The 24,306-nt window shown below is 43.5% G+C and overlaps 1 protein-coding gene across 2 annotated transcripts in view; it reads right to left on the bottom strand.

Annotated features, from left to right (window-relative positions):
* ARHGAP10 (Rho GTPase activating protein 10) overlaps window positions 1–24,306 on the bottom strand; it is a 381,488-nt gene that overhangs the window by 340,974 nt on the left and 16,208 nt on the right. The gene's annotated exons all lie outside the window — the stretch shown is intronic.

Raw genomic sequence — 24,306 nt, 5'->3', positions numbered from 1 at the left:
CTTTGGGACCCCATGGACTAGTACCCTACCAGGCTCCTCCATGGGATTCTCCAGGCAAGAGTACTGGAGTGGGTTGCCATTATGGAAACACTTAGTTGTAGCTTATGCCAGCTTCATCAAAAAACTATTTCTTAAACAGTTATTGAATTACTCATAGATCGTGATGAATTATGGCTAAATAATCAAAGAAAAGAAAATGACTGGGACAGCTGTACCACTCCACTACCCTAAGATGTAAGTGACATCAGTTACTCCACAGTCTATTCCAAGCCTTACCTTGAAGTCTATGAGACCTTCAGGGGTTATGCACTAATTTCAGAACATTTAAAAGTCCTAAAACTATAAGCAAGATTACATGTCTCCATGCATTTTTGTAGAAAGGCAGCTCTTGCTCTTATTGGCTATTCAAAGGATTCATGGCCCTAAATAGAGTTTTAAAACAGTCCCAATAGGCCAGTGGTCTTCTAGCTTTCTTCTAGTTACATTGTATTGTATTGACACAATTGTATGTGTCAAGATCTTCAAACCACTGTGAAATGTCCTGAGTAAAGCATTTCCAATGAGCCATGACCGTGACATTAGAACTGTTGCACAAATAAAAGTCACAGTTGCTATTTTTCTCCCTGGTCTGATGGACTAGGGTCTGATGAGTCTGCAGGAATTAATTTATAAATATGCTACCAACAGAGCATTCCAGCATGCTTTCAGAAAACAACTTAGAGTGCTTCAGCATATTTGCTGTACAACAGGCACTTAATAAATGCTTGTGGAAGGACTTCCTTGGTGGGGCAGTGGTTAAGACTCCATACTTAAGTGCTAGGGGTGCGGGTTTGATTCCTGGTCAGAGAACCAAGATCCTACATGCCACATGGCATGGCCAAAACTTTTTTTAAAACTTAAAAAATACTCCCATTAAAAAAAATTTTTTTTAATGCTTGCTGAATTAATTTATTTCAAATTTAGAGAGTTTTAGCTCACCTGTCAGCATTTTGTGGCAGCCTGGGAGCTACTGTGATATAAGACTGTCCTTTCCAAGTCACCTACCATATAACCACTACTTCCTGTGTCAAGGACACCTGCACTCTGGGCATGCTTCCTGACCTGGCTTGCTCAGGCCAGGCCCTCCAAACCCAAGTCTCCCCAAGCCTAGCAATGTAAAACCTAAGCTGCCGAAAACAGCGCTGAAGGCCCTCTACCTTCCCAACCTCATCTCACATGACTCCTCCACCGAAACCAACTCTCTCAATGCCCCAAACATACCTTCCGCTCTCCCACCCACTCTCCTGGATTCTACACATTACTCAGACACTTGTTCATGCCCCACTTTTCACAAAACCTGTCCAACCCCATTCAGTGCCCAGTGATCTCATAACCCAACAGTCTACACCTACCAGAGGGTTTCTCAAACAGAGAAGACCCAGGACAGAACTTGAACAAAGACCAGGAAACTGCATTCTCAGTGTTTCCGATTCCCTAAATGTCAAGAACCACTTTCGATATAAGGCTTCCATTCGTGCCCCATCCCAGTTATTCTCAACCCTATTCTCAATCACCTCAGAGGCTCTCAAAAATGCCCAGCCTTCATCCCAAAACAAGTTGAATACAATCGCTCAATTTTTTTTTTAAGGTATCAGCCTTTTTTTTTAAGTTTTCCATTTGATTCTAATGCAGTGAAGGTTGAAAGCCACTGTTCTATAATATTCATCTTGCAATAAATCTTATACATCCTTATATGCATCTTCTTTTATATATGGATCTTTTTTATATAATATCATTAACAGCTTAACTCTAATTTTCCTTTCTTTGTGCTTGTGTCCTGTCAAGGTTTATTGTTAAAAGTTACTGTTATTCTTTAGCATTCCCAGGGAATGCAACAGAGAAGAGATGAGTAGCACAGATCAGTTCTTTGATTAGTAACAATACCCTCTATTCCCCACCCTAGTTCACTTACTGAAGAAATGAAAAAATCATTCATCTTTGGGGTGGTCTCACCAACCCCACTGACATTCCTTTTCCATTTTCACTGGAAGGACTGATGCTGAAACTGAAACTCCAATACTTTGGCCACCTGCTGCAAAGAACTGACTCGTGTGAAAAGACCCTGATGCTGGAAAAGACTGAAGGCAGGAGGAGAAGGGGGCGACAGAGGATGAGATGGTTGGATGGCATCACCGACTCAATGGACATGAGTTTGAGCAAGCTCCAGGAGTTGGTGATGGACAGGAAGCCTGGCGTGCTGCAGTCCATGGGGTCACAGTCGGACACGACTGAGAGACTGAACTGACACACTTATCAGGTTACCATTCTGCTTCACTTGAAGCAGATACATATAATATAAAATATTATATAAGATATACTATATTATATAAAATATTGTTATACATATTAAAATATTGTATTTTACATAATAAAATGTATCGATTCAGAGGGGGGATCCTTCATAATGTACACATATATCAATCATTGTGTTGCACACTTTCAATATCTTACAATTTTATTTGTCAATTACAGTTGACCCTTGAATAGTATGGGGAATTTGGGATGCCAACCCCCACGCAGGTAAAACCTTCATGTGACTTTAGTCAGCTCTCCACACAGGTGACTCTGCATCCCCAGATTCAGAACCAATCACAGACCATTCAGTACTGTAGTAAATATTAGAAAAAAATCTGTGTATAAGTGGATTCATGTAGTCAGACTGGTTGCTCAATATTGTCCACCTCAATGAAGTTGAAAATGAAAAAATACCATTGCTAAAAAGTGTAATTTGTTACAAGATAATTGCATTAATTGGTATCATTTTCTATTTCAAAAGGAATGAATTTCTCAAAGGGGAGAATCTGGCAGTTTCCAATCTAAGCATCAGCATGAAATTCAGAGTCAAGAGAATGGACCCAAGAAAAGATGCCGCTGCTCAAATGACTGAAGCAAACGCAACTTACAAATGAACCCACTCAGCTTTGTTCCTTCTGTCCTAGGAAACTGCTTAAAATCAGCACTAATCAGCACAAAATCTTAGTAAGAGCCCAATAAGACAAACTAATCCACACATCCTAAATGGACCAATTTCCCAATTCATGCTGCTTGCTTTTATATGCTCCAGAAATCCATGCAATTCCATTTTATAGTGGATTCGTTCAAAAGTCTGATGCAATGACTAACCCCCTCCCCAAAGTGTTCCTTCCATTCATGAAAGACTGCTGCTTCTCCGATGAAGAGCAGGTGGAATAAATCCAAACACCAAGTTTTCAATCAGAGAGGAACTACTGGGTCAGGCTGCAGATTCATGTGGTTTGAATTAAATGCTATTGCTCCACCCACCCCGGCCACATACACAAAACTCATCTGAGGTCAGTGAAGAAACTACTTATTAAAAGGGAAAACCCAAGAGAAGACTTAAACTGTGCTCAACAAATTTAACTCCAGGATACTGCAAAGAGGAAACCTCAACGTGTCAGACACTCTCAGACACAATCACCCACAGGCAGCTCTTTGCCAGCTCTCAGCTCAGGGTTCTTAACTTTACACCCAGCCTTTTGTTCCAATCCACATAGTTTCCACAAGCCTGGCAAGAATTGCCAGCTCTCAACCCCTAAAACTCCACCCAGCGCCCACACAGCTGCAGGCTCGCCCCTCCCGCCCAGAAGACATCCACAGAACCCCCTCCAGCAGCGAGGGCAGGGAACCAGCCACAAAGGAGAAATCTTTCTTCCACCTAGTTCTGTGCTGCCAACTAATGAACAGGCCCTCAGAGAGTCAAGGCTGCAAATTAACATATCTTTTTCTCAAAAGACTGTTTGAAGTTATTTGTCATGAAAGGGACAGAGCAGGGAACTTCCAGGGGAGAATTTGGGGAAATAAGAAAAGCCTTACCAGGAACCCAGTCTGAAAAAGGAAATCCAACAAGTGGATTACAGTACAGAAGGAGGGACTGTTTAAACAAGAGAAGACTTCCTGGAGGTCCACTGGTTAAGGCTCTGCGCTCCTAATGCAGGGGACCCTGGGTTCAATCCCTGATCAGTATTCTTGCCTGGGCTACACTCTACGGGGTTGCAAAGTCAGATACGACTGAGCACTCATGCATAGCACTAGATCCCACATGCCACAGCTAAGACCTGGCACAGTCAAATAAATAAGAATTTTTTTTTTTTAAGAGAAAAAATGGGAGGGGTCCAAATGTACATAGACTGAAACCAGCAACACAGAACCTCTGAGTTTCTCAGACAGAGAGAGTCCCTTGGGCCAATTACAGACTTGGGGGACAGACTTTCTGTTGAAGCACTATCCCAAGCAGCACGTCAGCTGGATTCTACACCTGACCCTGCCAAGCGGAAACCTTGTAAATTCAGACAAGCTGTTAAGCCTCCAGATCTCCATACCACTATCTGTAAAAGATCTCTGCTGACTGGCCAAAATCTGGAACCTGACACACTGACCTCCTTGAGTTCTTCTGAAAATCACAGGAGTTAATAAGCATGTGACCCAAACCTTCTGCATGAGGTCAGCCTCGAGAAACGTCAGGTGTGGGTCCTGCTGTCGTCTTCCCAAACTGGAAAAGACTGTCAGCTCGAACACTGGGAAGCAGCAAGGGACAGAGGCAGGACCATGAGATTTGATGTCAGTTAGAGCTGGGGTCCCAACAGAAAAGTTATTACTCAGGTGCAACAGTCCCAGAAATTTGTCTCCATGGATAGTTACCATTAGCATAAAATACACAATGGTTAACAAAGATTTGCTTTGGAAAAAAAGCAGAAGACAATTTGTATACTGATTACAAGGTTTATGTTGAGATGATAATACTTTGAATGTCCTAGATTAATGAAATCTATACATTTCACCTGTTTCTTTTAACTTTTTAACTATGTTACTAACAAAATGTAAACTATACTCCTGGCTTGCATGTGTGTGGAGTCCATGAGCAGTGATCAGCTGTGATCGACTCTTTCCAACCCCAGGGACTGTAGCCTGCCAGGCTCCTCTGTGCGTGGAATTCTCCAGGCCAGAATACTGGAGTGGGTTGCCACACCCTCCTCCAGGGGATCTTCCTGCCCCAGGGATCGAACCTGGGTCTCTTTCATCTCCCGCACAGGCAGGCATATTCTTTACCACTGAGCCACCTGGGAAGCCCCCAGGGTGGCTGACATTACATCGTCACTAGACAGCAATGAGCTAAACTTTGATTCACCAATCTGCTCTGCCAGTTACCTACTTGGGGCAAGTTATTTCACCTCTGAGCTGAAATTCTTATGGGAATAAAATAAAGACAGTAGCTCTCAAGCAAGTTCTTAGCACAAATTAATAAACTGATCACTCATCATTCATTCAGCAAATATCTGAATCCTTATGGTATTCTAGATATTTTAAGACAAAAACCTATCTAAAATGGGACCTAGACACAGGACCTTTTGAAGGAGGTTGCAATTATCTTCATTACCTCCAACATAGTTTGGCCTGGTCAAACAGGGAGGGAACACACCCCGCCCATCAACAGGAAATTGGATTAAAGATTTACTGAGCATGGCCCCGCCCATCAGAACAAGACCCAGTTTCCCCCTCAGTCAGTCTCTCCCATCAGGAAGCTTCCATAAGCCTTTTATCCTTATCCATCAGAGGGCAGACAGACTGAAAATCACAATCACAGAAAACTAATCAAACTGATCACATGGACCACAGCCTTGTCTAACTCAATGAAACTATGAGCCATGCTGTGTAGGGCCACCCAAGACATATGGGTCATGGTGGAGAGTTCTGACAAAATGTGGTCCACTGGAGAGGGAAATGGCAAACCACTTCAGTATTCTTGCCTTGAAAACCCCATGAAGAGTATGAAAAGGCAAAAAGATAGGACACTGAAAGATGAACTCCCCAGGTCAGTATATGCCCAATATGCTACTGGAGTTCAGTGGAGAAATAACTCCAGAAAGAATGAAGAGATGGAGCCAAAGCAAAAACACCACCCAGCTGTGGATGTGACTGATGATGGAAGTAAAGCCCAAAGCGGTAAATAGCAATATTGCATAGGAATCTGGAATGTTAGGTCCATGAATCAAGGCAAATTGGAAGTGATCACACAGGCGATGGCAAGAGTAAACATCAAGATTTTAAGAGACAGTGAACTGAAATGAACTGGGATGGGTGAATTTAACTCAGATGACCATTATATCTACTACTGTGGGCAAGAACAGTAAGCAAAGAAGAACTAAAGAGCCTCTTGATGCAAGTGAAAGAGGAGAGTGAAAAAGATGGCTTAAAACTCAACATTCAGAAAACTAAGATCATGGAATCTGGTCCCATCACTTCATGGCAAATAGATGAGGAAACAGTGGAAACAGTGTCAGACTTTATCTGGGGGGCTCCAAAATCACTGCAGATAGTGATTGCAGCCAAGAAATTAAAAGACACTTGCTCGCTGAAAGAAAAGCTATGACCAATCTAGAAAGCATATTAAAAAGCAGAGACATTACTTTGCCGACTAAGGTCCGTCTAGTCAAGGCTATGGTTTTTCCAGTAGTCATGTATGGATGTGAGAGTTGGACTATAAAGAAAGCTGAGCGCTGAAGAATTGATGCTTTTGAACTGTGGTGTTGGAGAAGACTCTTGAGAGTCCCTTGGATAGCAAGCAGATCCAACCAGTCCATCCTAAAGGAAACCTGTCCTGAATATTCATTGGAAGGACAGATGCTGAAGCTGAAACTCCAATACTTTGGCCACCTGATACAAAGATCTGACTCATTGGAAAAGACCCTGATGTTGGGAAAGATTGAAGGCGGGAGGAGAAGGGGACAAAGGAGGATGAGATGGTTGGATGGCATCACCGACTCAACGAACATGAGTTTGAGCAAGCTCCAGGAGTTGATGATGGACAGGGAAGCCTAGCATGCTACAGTCCATGGAGCAGCAGAGAGTTGGACAGGACTGAGCGACTGAACTGAACCAAGACAGAAATCCCTGCCTCCATAAAGCTTACATTCTGAGTAAAACAAACATTAAAATAGAACTGTAAAGGGCTTCCCTGGTGGCTCAGTGGTAAAGAATCCGCTTCCCACTGCAGAAGACATGGGTTCAAACCCTGGTCCATGAAGATCCCATGTGCCGGAACTACTGAGACACAAGCGCCCTAGAGCCTGCGCTCCACAAGAGAAGCTACCGAGATGAGAAGCCCGTGTACCGTGAGGAAGAGCAGCTCTGCTCACTGCAACTAGAGGAAACCTGCACACAGCAACAGAGATCCAGCACCACCAAAGACAAAAAATTAAAAATAACAGAATTAACAGTGGTTTTTAAAAAAAGACTTTCCAGGTTATATTTTTAAAAAAAAAAAAGAAAAGAAATGTAAAAACACACAGAAAGTGCTACGTACTGTGGTACAGAACAGTCAGCAAGAGGGAGGAAGAATGAGGAAGGAGAATACGGAAAGTCAGCAGCCTCATTAGAACAGCATGCTAGTAGACAAGCATGATACCCATTATCAGCATCAAAAAATATTATGCCAAGGGATACAGGGCTTCTTTTCAGGGCGATGAATGTTTTCTAAAACTGGCGTGGGATGGCTACACAAATCTGGGAGCATAGAAACTGAACACTGAATTGTACACTTTCTTTTAGTATTCATTTATTTACTTATTGGCCGAGCTGCACAGCATGTGGGATCTTAGTTCCCCAGTCAGGGATTGAACCTGTGACCCTGCAATGGAAGGGCAGAGTCCAAATCACTGGACCACCAGGGAAGTCCCTGAAGTGTATACTTTAAGTGAGTGAATCATATGGTGTGTGAATTATGTCCCAGTAAAGCTGTTTAAAAAAATACCAAAAAAAGAAAAGATTAGTCAAAGTTTATTCATATGTCACTGCACCACACTCTGTATAGTGCGAGAAGGAAAACAGCTCCCTCTGATAAAGAAATAATTACAAAACACCAAGCCAGCTCTGGCACACGGACCAGGTTTGTACTTGCGTGGTGCAAGCCCCTAGCCAGCCCAGTCCTCCTCTCCCAGGCCCGGGTGAGGCGGGCAGTCTTGAGCAAACCTGTTCTCTATGACAGCTAACAACTGGCCAGACAGGGATTGGCACCAGATCTAAGAGCAGCCAAGCAGTCTGTCTGGCCAGACAGACACAGGAAAAGATGCTCAACATCACTAATTATCAGCGAAATCAACTCAAAACTACAACGAGGTACCACCTTACACTGGTCAGAATGGCCACCATTAAAAACTCTACAAATAACAAATGCTGAGAGGGTATGTAGAAAAGGGAACCCTTCTACACTGTTAGAAGGAACGTAAATTGGTGCAGCCGCTATGGGAAATAGGATGGAAGTTTCCAGAAAACTAAAAATAGAATGATGGTGTGATCAGGCACTCCCACTCCTGGGCATATATCCAGACAAAACTCTTAATTCAAAAAGATACATGCATCCCTATGTTCGTAACAGCCCTGTCCTCAAGAGCCAAGACCTGAACACTACCTAAATGTCCATCAACAGAGGAACCCGTAAAGATGCGGCGCGCACAAGGGAACACTCAGAGCAAGAATGAAATAGCGCCATTTGCAGCACCATGCATGAACCAGACAGCACCATCCTAAGTGAAGTGAGTCAGAAAGAGAGAAACAAAGACCGTAATATCACTTATATGTGGGATCTAGAATGGCACAGATGACCCTACCTATGAACCGAAATTACAGAGAACAGACCTGTCATTGCACAAGGGCCCTCCTTTTGCAATGGGGGCAGGATGGAATGGGAGCTCGCGGTTGGCAGATTTAAGCTGTTCTATACACAATGGATCCCTTCTTCACAGATCACTGCCCTGTTGTAGCAAAGAGGTTTGCTTAACTCAACGAAGCCATGAGCCATGCCGTGTAGGGCCACCCCAGACAGACGGGTCATAGTGGAGATTTCCGACAAAACGTGATCCATTGGAGGAGGGAAAAGCAAACCACCGCAGTATGCCTTCCGTGAGAACCTCATGAACTGTATAAAAGCACAAAAAAATACGACATCAAAAGATGAGTTCCCCAGGTCAGAGGGTGTCCCATATGCTACTGGGGAAGAACGGAGGATGACTACCAATAGCCCCAGAAAAGAAGAAGTGGCTGGATCAAAGCAGAAACGATGCTCGGTTATGGCTGTGTCTAGTGACGAAAGTAAAATCTGATGCAAGGAATAGTACTACATAGGAACCTGGAATGCTAGGTCCATGAATCAAGGTAAACATGGTCAAGCAGGAGACAGTAAGAAGAAACATTAACATCTTAGGAACCAGTGAACTAAAATGGACAGGACGGGGTGAATTTAATTCAGATGACCATTATATCTACTACTGTGGGCAAGAATCTCATAGCAGAAACGGAATAGTCCTCATAATCAACAAAAGAGTCTGAAATGTAGTATTTGGGTGCAGCCTCAAAAATGACAGAATGATCTCGGTGTGTTTCCAAGGCAAGCCATTCACCATCACAGTAATTCAAGTTTATGCCCCTACCATGCATTTTAAGAAGCTCAAGTTGATCTGTTCTGTGAAGACCTAGAAGACCTGTTAGAAATAACACCAAAATAGATGTTCTATTCATCGCTGGGGATTGGAATGCAACAACCAGGGAGTCAAGAGATACCTGGAGTTAACAGGCCAGTCTGGGCTTGGGAAACAAAATGAAGCAGGGTAAAGGCTAACTGAATTCCGCCAAGAGAATGCACTGTTCATAGCAAACACCCTTTTTCAACAACACAAGAGACGACTTTACACACGGACTCCACCAAACAGTCAATACCGAAATCAAACTGATGACATTCTTTGTAGCCGAAGACGGAGAAGCTGTATACAGTCAGCAAAAACAAGACCTGGAGTTGACTATGGCTCAGATCATCAGCTCCTCATAGCAAAGTTCAGGCTTAAACTATAGAAAGTGGGGAAAACCACTAGGTCAATCACATATGACTTAAATCAAATCCCCTATGAACACACACAGAGGTAAAAAATAGATTCAAAGAATTGTATCTAGCGGCCTGTGCCTGAAGAACTATGGGTGTAAGTCTGTAACACTGAACAGGAGGCAGAGAACAAAATCACCCCAAGTGAAAAAGAAAAGAAGATAAAGTGGTTATCTGAGGAGGCTTTACAAATTGCTAAAGAAACGAAGAGAATCAAAAAGAAAGGGAGAGAGGGAAAGGCACCTTCACCTAAACGCAGATTTCCAACCAACAGGACGGAGAGCCGAGAAGGCCTTCTCCAATGAACAGTGCATCAGACTACAAGAAATCAACAGAAGCAGAAAGACTAGAGATGTCTTCAGGAAAATCGGAAAATCAAGGGAACATTTCACTCAGAGACGAGCACAATAAAGGAGAGAAACGGCAGATATCTAGTAGACACTGAAGAGATCAAGAAGAGATGGAAAGAAGACACAAAGAACTGTACCAAAAAGATCTTAATGAGTTGGATTACAATGGTGTGGCCAGTCACCCAGAGCCAGACCTTCTGGAGCGTGGTCTAGTGGGTCTAAGGTAGCACTGCTATTAATAAAGTTAATGGATGCCATGGAATTCCAGTAGAGCTATTCAAAACCCTAAAAGATGATGCCAGCAAGGTGTTACATTCCATGTGTCACCAAATCTGGAAGACCCAGCAGTGGTCACAGGACTGGAAAAGTCAATCCTCGTACCAATTCCCAAAAACAGTAGTACTGAAGAATTTGCTAACCATCAGACAATTGCACTAATCTCCCATGCTAGTAAGGTCATGCTTAAAATCTTGCATGGGAGGCTTCAGCGTTATGCGAACCAAGAACTTCCAGATGTCCAAGCTGGGTTTAGACGAGGCAGAGGAACCAAACAGCAAATTGCCAACATTTGTGGGATCGTAAAGAAAGCAAGGAAATTCCAGGAAAACACCTACCTCTATTTCATCGACTACTTTAAAGCCTTTGTATGGATCATAACAAACTGTGGAAAGCTCTTAAAGAGATGGGAATGTCAGATCATCTTACCTGTCCCCTGTGAAACCTGTATGCCTGTCAAGAGGCAACAGTTAGAACCCTGCATGGAACAACTGATTGGTTCAAGATTAAGAAAGGCCTATGCCACGGCTGTCTGCTGTCACCCTGTTTGTTTAACCTGTACGCTAAGCACATCATGAGAAATGCTGGGCTGGATGAGTTACAAGCTAGAATCAAGACAGGTGGGAGAAACATCAACAGCTTCAGATATGCTGATGATACCACTTAAATGGCAGAAAGTGAAGAGGAACTAAAGAGCCTCTTGATGAGGGTGAAGGAGGAGAGTGAAAGAGCCAGCTTAAAACTCAATGTTAAAACACTAAGATCAATGCATCCAGCCCCACTACTGCATGGCAAATAGAAGGTGGAAAAGCGGAAATAGTTATGGCAAAACCAATACAGTATTGTAAAGTAAAATAAAGTAAAAATAAAAATTTAAAAAAATATTTTTTAAAAAAAGTGGAAATAGTGACAGATTTCTGCTTCTTGGGCTTTAAAATAACCAAGGATGGTGACTGCAGCCATGAAATCAGAAGATGACTGCTTCTTGGCAGGAAAGCTATGACAAACCTAGACAGTGTGTTGAAAAGCAGAGACCATTACTCTGCTAACTGAGGTCAGTATAGTCAAGGCTATGGTCTTCCCAGTGGTCATGTACAGCTGTGAAAGGCAAAGTGCCAAAGGATCTTTGCCTTCGAAGTGGGGCTGGTAGAGACTCCTGAAAGTCCCTTGGACAGCAAGGAGATCAAACCAGTCAGTCTTAAGGGAAATCAACCTGGAATACTCGTTGGAAGGACTGAGGCTGAGGGTGAAGCTCCAGTATTTTGGTCATCTGATGAGAATAGCTGACTCATTGGAAAAGTCCCTGATGCTGGGAAAGAGTGAGGGCAGAAGGAGAAGAGGGCGTCAGAGAATGAGATGGCTGGACGGCATCACTGATGCAATGGACATGAACCTGGGCAAACTTCGGGAGATGGTGAGGGACAGAGGCCTGGCGTGCTGCAGGCCATGGGGTCGCAGAGAGTCAGACACAACTGGGCAACGGAACAGCAACAACAGCATACAGGATGGATACACAACAAGGTCCTACTGTATAGCACATAGAACTGTATTCAATATCCTACGGTAAACCATACTGGAAAATAGCATTTTTTTAAAAATGTATATATGTGTAACTGAATCACTTTGCTGTATACCTGAAACTAACAGAACACTGTTTATCAATTACACTTCAATTTTAAAAAGAAAGAAAGAAAAGTTTTAATTGGAAGATAACTGCTTTCCAATATAGTGTTGGTTTCTGACATGCATCAACATGAATCAGCCGTAAGTATACACACGTTCTCTCCCTCTTGAGCCTCCCACCCATCTAGGTTGTCACAGAGCACCACTGAGCTCCCTGCACCATCCGGGCATCCATCTGACATACGGTAACGTGTATATTTCAATGCCATGCTCCCAATTCGTCCCAACATCTCCTTAACCAACCGTGACCACAAGTCTGTTCTCTCTATCTCCACTGCTGCCCTGCAAATGGGTTCATCAGTACCACGCTTCTGGACTCACTGTATATGCATTTTAAAAAGAGATTGTTTTAAAAAGACATACTATAAACCAAGGGCAAAATACACAGCAAACAGTCACAGAGGCTAACTCACCATATACTACATATACACCCCCACACAACCCTACCGTCTTCAGTGACAGTCTAGTTTCTAACGGAGACAGAGAAAAATATCCCCTGTTCTTTAATAAGAACAGGAGACCCACACAAGAGGGTGGTCTCTTTCTTCTCTGTCTGTATGATCAAAAGGAGAGCCACTCCCTACAATATTTTATCAGCAGCTTACCAAGGAAAAGGCCAGTGATGTCACTGTTCCCAAAAAGAGCCCTCTCTCTTTTGGATAACACAGTCCGGGGGTCCCTTCCTACAGCCAGAGTCCCTGCCCACTGAGACAAGAGGCCCTGCCCCTGTTCGACACCAGTCTCGACACTAAGCCATCACCAAGTACAGAGCAGCTAGAGGAATGGAATGCACCCTAATTTTCTAGAAGAAATCAAATGGAAAGTGATGCCACGAACACAGAACATCCAGACCAAGTTTATCACAAGAGTTCACTATGTAAGAAAAAAAGAATTAGTAAGGAAAAACATGACATTGTGCTCTACTGAAAATAACAAGGGCTTCTCATATCACAGTTCAATAGTGTAACTGCTTGTATTCTATCATGACTGCTTGCGAACGTTTTAAAGCTATCACTTTGAACGGATTTTAACATTCCTTCAGGGACCTTGTTCTGTTAAATCTAACAAAAGAATGTACAACTGGACTGTGTAGGAAAATCACTATTTTTATTTGTGTTCTCTTTTAACTTGATGTGAAACAAATGAAACATTAACACCCTATTTCACTCGTGTGCAACAGTGAAAATTTACCAATGCTAATATCTCTATACGGAGCCAGGCTAAAGAATAACTTGTATACAATATACAACTTGCAGCATTTTAAATATAAACAGCTATTAAGGAGTGACAATAGAAAGTCAGCCAAAAGAAATAAAGCACTAACCACACTCTGAGCTTTTCTTTCCATCTGGAGGCAGTTTGGAACCTTGAATGCTGTCCCAAACTGTGCCCTAACTTCTTCTAGACCTGTCTTCATACTCTGAAGATTTATCAGCTCAACTCAGGCCAAAACAACTTTCTAACGCTCACCACCTGAGAGTTCTGATTTTGACTGTGTTCATCGGAGATAACGTATCCTGGCAGGAATCTGTGGAGGAGCTGAGATGGGAGACAGTGACATTTGGTCCAAAGTTACAGAAGGCTGTTTCCACTTTCATCTGTAGCTCAAGAACAGGCCTGCCATCAGAGGCCCTGGATTCTCATCTTCTCTGTGTCTTTCCTGATATCATCCAACCTCTGGACCTCAAAGGTTTCCAACATGCAAGGAGCCAGACAGAAATCTACTCAGCAAGTATGAATCCCAAACCTCAGAGCCAGATATAGCTCTCAACACTAGTGGGAGACCAAAATCAGATACTGCCCTCAAGGGGCTCGCCATCTACTAGGGCCTCGAACAGGAGCAAGGTGGGTGGCAGGACATCTTCAGGAATGTCTAGGCTTTATTACAGCCAGTCACAGCAGGTGAATGGACGCCTCAAGCACAAAACAATGCAATGTTGCACCATCTCTGTCCAACTCATTAATTTCTCTACTTCAACTTCAAAGGAGGTGTCAAGAGGAAGGGCTCTCACTCATAGGAATAATTCAATGGTGGAAGGTTGAGGATTCCTTTTGAAGGTCTTTATGAACCTCAGATTTAAAACAGCATATATTATTGAACTAGGCTTAATACTTGGGACTAAGGTAGTTTATACACTCCTATAGATCAGAGAATCGGGATCAGTATCTCTTACTTCGATAGAAGGAGACGTAAGTATAATTAATATTTGCAAAATACCTGATAGTGATAGTCAGGTCAGGAGCTTTTATGAGACCCTGAGAGATGAGATGGCAACCCACTCCAGTATTCTTGCCTGGAAAATTCCATGGACAGGGGGAGCCTGGCAGGCTGCAGTCAATGGGGTCACAAAGAGAGATGAGAGGTTTTACTCCAAACCTCCTTCGAAGTAGGAACCTTACTGGCATGCCGTAACCATCCTCTTGACCTTGTATTTTCTCTCCTCCAGATTTAATTTTTGTTTTATTTCTTTGGGGGCACCAGGTCTTAGCTGCAGCATGTAGGGTCTAGCTCCCCACACAGTGATCAAACCCGGACCCCCTGCATGGGAGCACGGAGTCTTAGCCATTGGACCACCACGGAGGTCCCCGTATCTTAAATTTTTGATGAACATGAATACAACATGAGCATCATGGAAATAATTTGTTTCCAAAGGGGGCAGGAAACACCCTTTAAATAGGATTTCCTCACTATTTGTTCACTAATACTGCAAATACACAGAGAAGAAAAATGAGCTCAATGGAGACTCAACACTACAAATGAGCTTCATGAAACCAACAGACTATCTGAGTAGGCACATGGGTCATGTCTCCTAGTCTTAGAGGAAGAGGACTGAGCAGTCCTTCCCACTCCACAAGAGTCAGGAGAGCAGGATTCACACTCCAGCATCCTATGGGGAAACTGAGATTTACTAAACCGAAGATCAGATAAACCCTGAAACTCTTAATATCAATTACGATGTCTTCATCAACACTGTCTCCAACTCTGCCATCTGGCTTTGGGCAAAATTCTTAATCTTCTGGGCAGCAAGTTCCTCCCCAGTGAACCAGGAGAAAATTTATTTCAGGGTAAACACGTGCAGAACGCCATCACCAAAAAGAATGAAAATGCATCTAGAAAGAAAGGGAACAGCTATTTGTGAAGAAAATTAAATAGCAGTACAGTTTGGGAGCGTAAGATAAGCAGCAAATGTTAACAAGGGTCCAAACTGGCATTGACAGCAAAGCATGCATTTCACAAAACAAGCAAGGTGTTTTCCTTTAAGGAGAGAAATGCTCTGTTGATCATTGGTAAGACATGGAAGCTGAAAATGGCAGCATCCGTCTGTCAGCACCTTTCAGACCCAGCGCGCCCTTTGGATCATGAACAATGGCATTACTCTCCAGATTCTGCTTTGGCTAAAGAGCAAACAATGGCAAAATCCTTTTCATTTTATGCAATACAAACTGAATCGCACAGCCACTATTTCAGACCATCTGAAAGTGACTTCCTTTCCTGTGACTTTAAATAGCTTAAAGGAAGCTTTTATCACCTTCATGGGAAATTTTTAAATTTCCTAAAGTGTGCTTTGCAGATATAACGCCCCCTCAAGTCTTTATACAAGATGACACCACAAATAAGGCTTGTGAAATACATACTATACCAACAGCAATAATGTTTGCTCTTCTAGAAAACTAAAGGTCTTAGAGACAGTGTGAAACTGGCGGAGGCCACCTGGCTTCCCAGGCTAGGGCCCTGGGGAGAGAAACTTGTTAATACATCCAAACCCAGGTTCCTGTACTGCAAAATAATATCTACTGTAAGAGAAACCACCAAACAGGACTGTTGTGAGAAGCAAATGCTAATGAACGTAAAGGTTTGTCCCCTTACACTGGGATTAAAAAATAAATTTTAAAACCTTACTGACTGCTGTCAAGACTACAACCACCACCACTTATTATCATGACTTCTAGGAAACTTAAACTTTGTGTTAGTACGTCTCAGATGTTTACCAAGAGCTAAACTTATAAAAAGATTATAAGGCAAATGAAAATAAAATCTAATATTTGAGAGACTGCAGTAATCTACCCATTGCTGTTTCAAACGTTAGATACGTTATATGCACCTTCATTTAACCAACTTTGTAAGATATACAAAGGGCTTCCCAGGTGGCTCAGTGGTAAAAAAAAAATCCGTCTCCCAAGCAAGAGACACAAGTTCAATCCGTGGGTCGGGAAGATCCTCTGGAGAAGGAAATGGCAACCCACTCCAGTATTCTTCCCTGGAAACTCCCATGGACACAGGAGCCTGTTAGGATACGGCTGATGGGGTAGCGAGGAGTCGGACACGACTGAGCACCTGAACAGCAGCAGCAGTGGATAAAAATGGATTATCACACATGATTCACAGGAGCCAAGACATGGAAACAAGCTAAATGTCCATCGACAGACACAGATGGATAAAGACGCAGCACATTTACACTCCAGAGTATCACTCAGAAGCAAAAAAAAAATAAAGAAAGAATGCCATCTGCAGCAACATGGATGGACCGAGAGAAGATCACGTAAATGAAGCCGAACTGAGAAACATGGAACCAAAAAGACACAAATTTATTTACAAAACAGAAACAGACTTACAGACACAGAAACCAAAGTTATGGTTACCAAAGAAGAAGGGGAAGGCGTAAATTAGCAGTATGAGGTTAACAGATACATACTACTATACATAAAACAGAAAACCAACAAAGGTTTACTGCACAGGATTCAACATCCTGTGATAAACCATCATGGAAAAGAACCTGATATAATTGAATCACTTTGCTGTGTACCTGAAACACACTGTAAATCAACTGTATTTCAATTTTAAAAACTTAATGGATACTCACAGACACACAAAAAGGAGGCTGGGAGTGAATAAAGGAACCATCTCTGATCCTTGTTTAGTTACATCTAAAGAGTGATTAGATTACACACACACCATGTAAACCCACAGAGCTGGATGTGCACTCATTCCACTCCATTCCATCCTTTCTTCCTAATATAAACTCTGGGTTTGGGTTCACAGGCATTAACCATGCCACAGTCTAGCAGGCTTTGCTCCACCGTGCCCTCCCACACCTTCCAAAGGTCAAATGCTCCCCAATGCACTAGCTCCCACCATGGAACCCAGTCATCTCCACTCCCCACCACCACCCCCGCCAGCTACGCTCTCACCAGACATTACACTGAGGAAGTGCCTTTAACTCGAAACTCTACTTACAGCTTTAAAGCTTTTGGAAATGAAAGCTTCCAAGTCACAAAATGTGAAGGTCTTTACAAAGTTGCCTCTTTGTCTCTGGACAGAGAAGCACTTTTAAAAACCATTTTGTTTGAGGAGTGTCAAGATACATCAGTCCCGGAGACACTGTCAAAAGGCACTGGACCATCCCAGAGCAACAAAAACCTGTTAACTGTGGTTAAGTGATACTTCCAGTGTGTGGATGCGGGACCGCTCCTTACCAGGTTAATTTGCAAGCCTTTCAGCCATCAAGACACGGCAGTCAATTCTAAAAGATTTCAGAGTTCACATCATAAACATTTAACCATCTCAACTCCCCAGACTACTAAGAAAACAGTCCAAATAGGTCATTTACCTACTTCCAAAGTCTTTAGATACTAAGCAACACGCACAATAAGACAAAGACAAGGAAAGTATTTCCAGAGACTATCACACAATTTCAAAAGAAAATAAATTGATTTGGACAACTTTTCTAGGTGTTTACAGGATTTCTCAAATGGTTTCAAAATTAAAATTAAGCCAGCAATACAGAAAATCAGAAGTTTTTAAAATCTGCCCTCGTTTCTCTTCAAGAATTTTGTTTAAAAAGGAAAAAAGAACATAAAATTACTCAATCCTTTTGCCAGATGAATTACACGCACAAAGATCAGTTGTTGTTGTTGTTTTTAACAATACCTTCTCCAAAACTAAACAAGAACACTATGAGTGTCAGAAATCTAAACAATCCCAGAAAAATCACTATTTAACTTGAAAATGTTTCCTTGGACTCTAACAAGATGTTGTAAATGTTAACTACTTTCAGCTTTCCCACAATGACCGCAAGTGTCTGAGCTACTCCGGAGGTCAGAGATTAAATGCTGCTCAGTACAGACACTCAGCACAGCAGAGAATCAACAACCTTGATTTTGTATCCAGAGGAGCTGCACAGACCAGAGTCTTTGTTTCCACCCTCTCATCTCTCCCAACCTTCTCTATTTTGGTTAAAATTAATCAACCAAGCAATGGGGAAAAAAAGAGAAGCCACTCTTATCTTGACTCGCTAATCTCACAGAGCCCTTTGCCACATACCCTTCGATTCCATTTAGTTCAGTTGCTCAGTCGTGTCCGACTCTTCGACCCCATGAATCGCATCACACCGGGCCTCCCTGTCCATCACCAACTCCCGGAGTTCACCCAAACTCATGTGCATCAAGTTGGTGATACCATCCAGCCATCTCATCCTCTGTCGTCCCCTTCTCCTCCTGCCCCCAATCCCTCCCAGCATCAGGGTCTTTTCCAATGAGTTAACTCTTTGCATGAGGTGGCCAAAGTATTGGAGTTTCAGCCTCAGCATCAGTCCTTCCAAAGAACACCCAGAACTGTTCTCCTTTAGGATGGACTGGTTGGATCTCCTTGCAGTCCAAGGGACTCTCAAGAGTCTTCTCCAGCACCACAGCTCAAAAGCATCAATTCTTAGGCACTCAGCTTTCTTCACAGTCCAACTCTCACGTCCATATATGACCACTAGAAAAACCATAGCCTTGACTAGACGGACCTTTGTTGGCAAAGTAATACCTCTGCTTTTTAATATGTTATCTAGGTTGGTCATAAGTTTCCTTCCAAGGAGTAAGCATCTTTTAATTTCATGGCTGCAATCACCATACATACCCTTAGGCCCAGAAAAGCCAGGTTTAGTAAAGATACTTTCCAAGATGCACGTTCCCAACAAGAACCTACTATAATAGCATATTCTGTAATAACCTATAAGGGAAAAGAATCTAATATATATATATATATACACACACATATATATGTATAACTGAAACACTTTGCTATACACCTGAAACACAACTTTGTAAATCAACTACAACAAAAATAAAATTTTTTTAAAAAAGAACTTAGAAAGCTTCTAGAAAATGCATATACTCTTGCACACTGAACAGAGCTTTTTTCTACGGTCTGCACATCTCTCGTTAGGACCCACGGTGTTCTGGTGAAGCAGATCATCACTGGTGGCCTGCTTCTTCTCCCCACTGGTAGGCATGGGATTCAAGCTGGCCAAGGTGTCCCACCCCCCACACCGAGTGATGGCTCCAGGCTGGACAAGTGACCCAGGAGAGACAGGGCCTTCAGGGAAGGCAACCACATGTTCAGGTTCACCTAGGACAAGATCAGTTTATGCCTGTTGGACTGGCAGAACTTTATGCCCAAAAGCATCCTGATAGACACAATACATAGTCTCTCTCTCAACCTCAGTGCAAGTAGCTCTGAGCTAGAAAGCTCTTGGGGCGGGGGCAGGGAGAGCAGGGGCAGTAGCCCCTGTGCATCAAAGGCTATTCCAGACTCAGGGCATCGTTGGCCTCTACATATTAGATGCCAGCAGCCATCTATGCCAATTATGACAACAAAAACGTCTCCAGGGCATCACAAAATCATCTGTTTGAGAACATCCGCCCTAAGGAAAAGGAGGCATTGTTCTCTGGAACCCCCGGAGCAATGAGAAAGACAAGCAGGGGCTTCCCTGGTGGCCCAGTGATTCAGAATCTGCCCCGCCTTGCAATGCAAGGGACACTGGTTCTGTCCCTGGTCCCAGAAGATTCCACATGCCACAGGGCAGCTAACCCCATGCAACATAGCTACTGAACCCACATGCTCCAACTACTGAAGCCGTGAACTTATAGCCTGTTGCTCCGCAACAGGAGAAGCCACCACAAGAAGCCTGCGCACTCCAGTAAGAGTGGCCTGCACTCGCCTCACCCAGGGAAAGCCTGCGTGCGACCATGGAGACTCATCACAGCCAACAAAGAAAGAAAGCTCTTTTAAAAAGTAACCTTAAGGAGCAAGTAACCCTAAGCTATCACCACTTTAGGGAAAGAGCGCCCACTAGGATCAAGCCAACTGCAGCAAGTGCTAGGATGCAAAAAGAGAGACCAGATGACACTGCTTGAAGCCTTGGCTGCCTATGTATCTAAAGCAGCCCCACTCCTGAGACTTGGCTCACATGAGCCAGAAAGTCTTTTTTTGCCTTAACTAGTTTTAGTTGGATTTCTCTCGCTTGCTACTGAAGGCAACACATGAGGATACACAGCATGTTTTATGCCAAAATTCTCAACTGTCAAGAAGAGGGGAAAAAAAAAGAATCAGAACCCTATCCTACTGCTTTCCACAAGAACAGGCCATCAACTCTAGCTCTAGGGGCACAGGCAATGAACTTCACCAAGTCCTAGAAGCCCTCACACTGAAGAACCTGAAAGTCTCCACATTTCCCAACCTTGATGGTACCAGATGCCCAGAGCCTATTCATCAGGGGCCTGAGGGAAGGGGATGGCCATAAATTGTTTCTTAAACTAGTTAGAACCTAACTAAGCAGTTAACTGGAAAAGAAATGTTCCGATCACTGATACTGACTACAACCTTTAATTCTTACAGGTTCTCTTCTGAACCTGAAGTCCTAGAATCGCTTCTCCAATGTTGTCAAGAGAAATTTCTTCTCTGCAGACATTCAAAGAGAACCAGCATGACTCTACTGCGATCACATCGAAACATCAGCAGTGGTCCTCAGTGAAAAAGAAAAAAGGCATCTCCACTGACTGCTTAACAACTCATTAACCAGAGACATATTAATACATCTTTTGTTACTTGAACGTTATTGACCAGAGATATATCAATAGTCACTTACATAACAAATCACCAGCCACAGGCATTAGTTTCTGCAACAATTCCCAGGTCAATAGCGTGTTTAAAAAAATCAGAGTGTTTGAATGAAGTACTCAACCTGAGGTGCCAAAAGAACTCTGAAACAGACACGTGTCTTGAGGACTGTTTTTCCAGACATTTTATTCCTATTTTTTTCTCCTCTCATCATTTCCCCTCAGTTTAACAACTTTATTCCATCATATCCAGTTGAAAGAGATAAAACTTTTACAAGTTGTCTATCATTTATTAAGCAGAAAAAGAATGTGGTGGGGAAAAATTAAAACACAGTTCATTACTGAAACCATCTTGCTGTCAACCTCACAGAGAGCATAAATCCATCAGTTCGTCATTTCCTCAATGTCCTGACACAAAGCTACAAATGGAGCTGGGTCTGCACCCATCATTTCTGCCCCTTCTATTACTGAAATAGATGGGTCTCCCCTTCACCTGGAATCTGAATCCCAACTTCTATACTGTTCCGAAGCACTGTATTTGCTGGACTATCCCCTGAACCTTCCATCTCCTCTTCTCTGTTGGACACTTAAGCTGGCATGTTCAAATCCCATCCATTGAAACTTCCTTGGTAGTCCAGTGGCTAAGACTCCATGCTCCAAATTCAGAGGGCCTAGGTTCGGTCCCTGGTCAGGGAACTAGATCCCACATGCCACTAATAAAAAGATCCTGCATGCTGCAACTATGACGCAGCACAGCAAAAATAAAAATAAACTTAAAAAAAAAAAACTGCTGCTGTTTTCTTAAAAGTTTTTATTGGAATCTAGTTGACTTACAGTGTTGTGCTGGTTTCGGAAAAGTGAATCAGCTATACATGTATCTACTCTTTTTCAGATTTTATTTCCATACAGGTGATTAGAGAGTTCCCCACGCTATCCTGCAGTCATTGTTACTTAGCCATCTCATACATAGGCGTGTCAATGACCGCTGTCTTGCTAACACAGTGTCACCTGGGCCCCTGGGACCTGACATCTCCACAGCACGGCCCTGTCTACTCCCTACTTTCTAAAACTATCTTTCTGCTCGTGCAATCCTGTCTGGCCTTTTCCACCCGTTGCCTCCCTCTCAACAGCTACTATTCAAATGTCTTTCTCAGCCTCTTCTACCCACTCCTTAGAAATTCCATTCTCAGGACTTCCCTGGTGGTCCAGTGGCTAAGACTCCGAGCTCCCAATGCAAGGAGCTTGGGTTCAATCCCTGGTCAGAGAACTAGACCCCACATGCCTCAACTAAGACCTAACATAGCCAAACAAAAAAATTTTTTCAGTTCCATTCTCCAGGACCTGCCCTGAGCCACCCTGCCTCTTCCTCCACAGTTTTGCTCCAGCAGGTTGGTGATCCAGTTGCCAGCGTCATTTCCTATCTTGATGCTATTTCTTCAGTCTCTTCAGCTGTGATCCCTGTTCTGCAATCAGTTCAGTCGCTCAGTCGTGTCTGACTCTTTGTGATCCTATGGGCTGCAGCATGCCAGGCCTCCCTGTCTATCACCAACTCCTGGAGTTCACTCAAACTCATGTCCATCAAGTCAGTGATGCCATCCAGCCATCTAATCCTCTGTCATCTCCTTCTTCTCCTGCCTCCAACGTTTCCCAGAATCAGGATCTTCTCCAGTGAGTCAGTTCCTCACATCAGGTGACCAAAGTATTGGAGTTTTAGCTTCAATATCAGTCCTTCCAATGAATATTCATAACTGATTTCCCTTAGGATGGACTGGTTGGATCGCCTTGCAGTCCAAGGGACTCTCAAGAGTCTTCTCCAACACCACAGTTCCAAAGCATCAATTCTTCAGCATTCAGCTTTCCTTATAGCCCAACTGTAACATGACTACTGGAAAAACCATAGCTTTGACTAAATGGACCTTTGTTGGCAACGTAATGTCTCTGCTTTTGAATATGCTCTCTAGGTTGGTCATAACCTTTCTTCCAAGGAGTAAGCTCTTTTAACTTCAAGGCTGCAGTCACCATCTGCAGTGATTTTGGAACCCCCAAAAATAAAGTCTGACACTGTTTCCACTGTTTCACCATCTATTTGCCATGAAGTGATGGGACCAGATGCCATGATCTTCGTTTTCTGAATGTTGAGTTTTAAGCCAATTTTTTCACTCTCCTCTTTCACTTTCATCAAGAGGCTCTTTAGTTCTTCTTCACTTTCTGCCATAAGCGTGGTGTTATCTGCATATCTGAGGTTATTGATATTTCTCCCAGCCATCTTAATTCCAGCTTGTGCTTCCTCCAGCCCAGTGTTTCTCATGATGTGCTCTGCATGGAAGTTAAATAAGCAGGGTGACGATATACAACCTTGTTGGTCTCCTTTCCCAATTTGCAACCAGCCTGTTGTTCCATGTCCAGTTCTAACTGTTGCTTCCTGACCTACATACAGGTTTCTCAAGAGGCAGGTCAGGTGGTCTGGTATTCCTATCTCTTCAAGAATTTTCCAGAGTTCGTTGTGATCCACACAGTCCGAGGCTTTGGCATAGTCAATAAAGCAGAAGCAGATGTTCTGCAATACGCACTCATAAAAGAAACAAATACCTCTCAAGCACAGCCAGAGGAGAACCCGGAAGCACCGCCGCCTACGCAGCCGCAACCACGAACACCTCCGCGTTCCCACCAAACCCGTTCCTCTGGCTGGCCCACTTCAGCACACGGCCCTCACTGCCCAGGCCAGGCACCCAGGAGTCATCTCTAAGGCATCCTTCCTCAGCACCCCGACCCAAGCGGCCACCAAAGCCCCAGAATCCCGGCTCCTTAACAGCCTCGCTCGTCCACCAAAGTCTCCGGCCTGAATGAGTGAGCGCCCACCCTCCAGGCCTGCGGTCCTCAAATCCATTCTCCCGGTTGCAGGCTTCCTAAACCTTTCTAAGACACAACTCGGATGTGTCACCCCTGCTCAAAGACAGGGGTGACATACCATAGCTTTCTACCGTCCTTTGGATAAGGGGTCTAAAGTCCCCAACCTGCTTCACCAGACCCTTCCCGCCCTTGCCCCTGCACCGTAGCCCCCTCTTCCTGCTCCCCCCGCCGCCACCTCCAGGCCCCACCCCATCCGTGCTGGTCCCTAGCCACACCCACGTGCTCGCTGTTGCCTCCAGGCCACCGGCCTGCATTTCACTACAGGGAACATCCTCC

This window comes from Capra hircus, chromosome 17, assembly GCF_001704415.2.
Source record: "Capra hircus breed San Clemente chromosome 17, ASM170441v1, whole genome shotgun sequence".
In the NCBI taxonomy this organism is placed as follows: Eukaryota; Metazoa; Chordata; class Mammalia; order Artiodactyla; family Bovidae; genus Capra; species Capra hircus.
The sequence above is the reverse complement of the archived record's forward strand: the minus strand, read 5'-3'. Positions and strand labels throughout refer to the sequence as shown.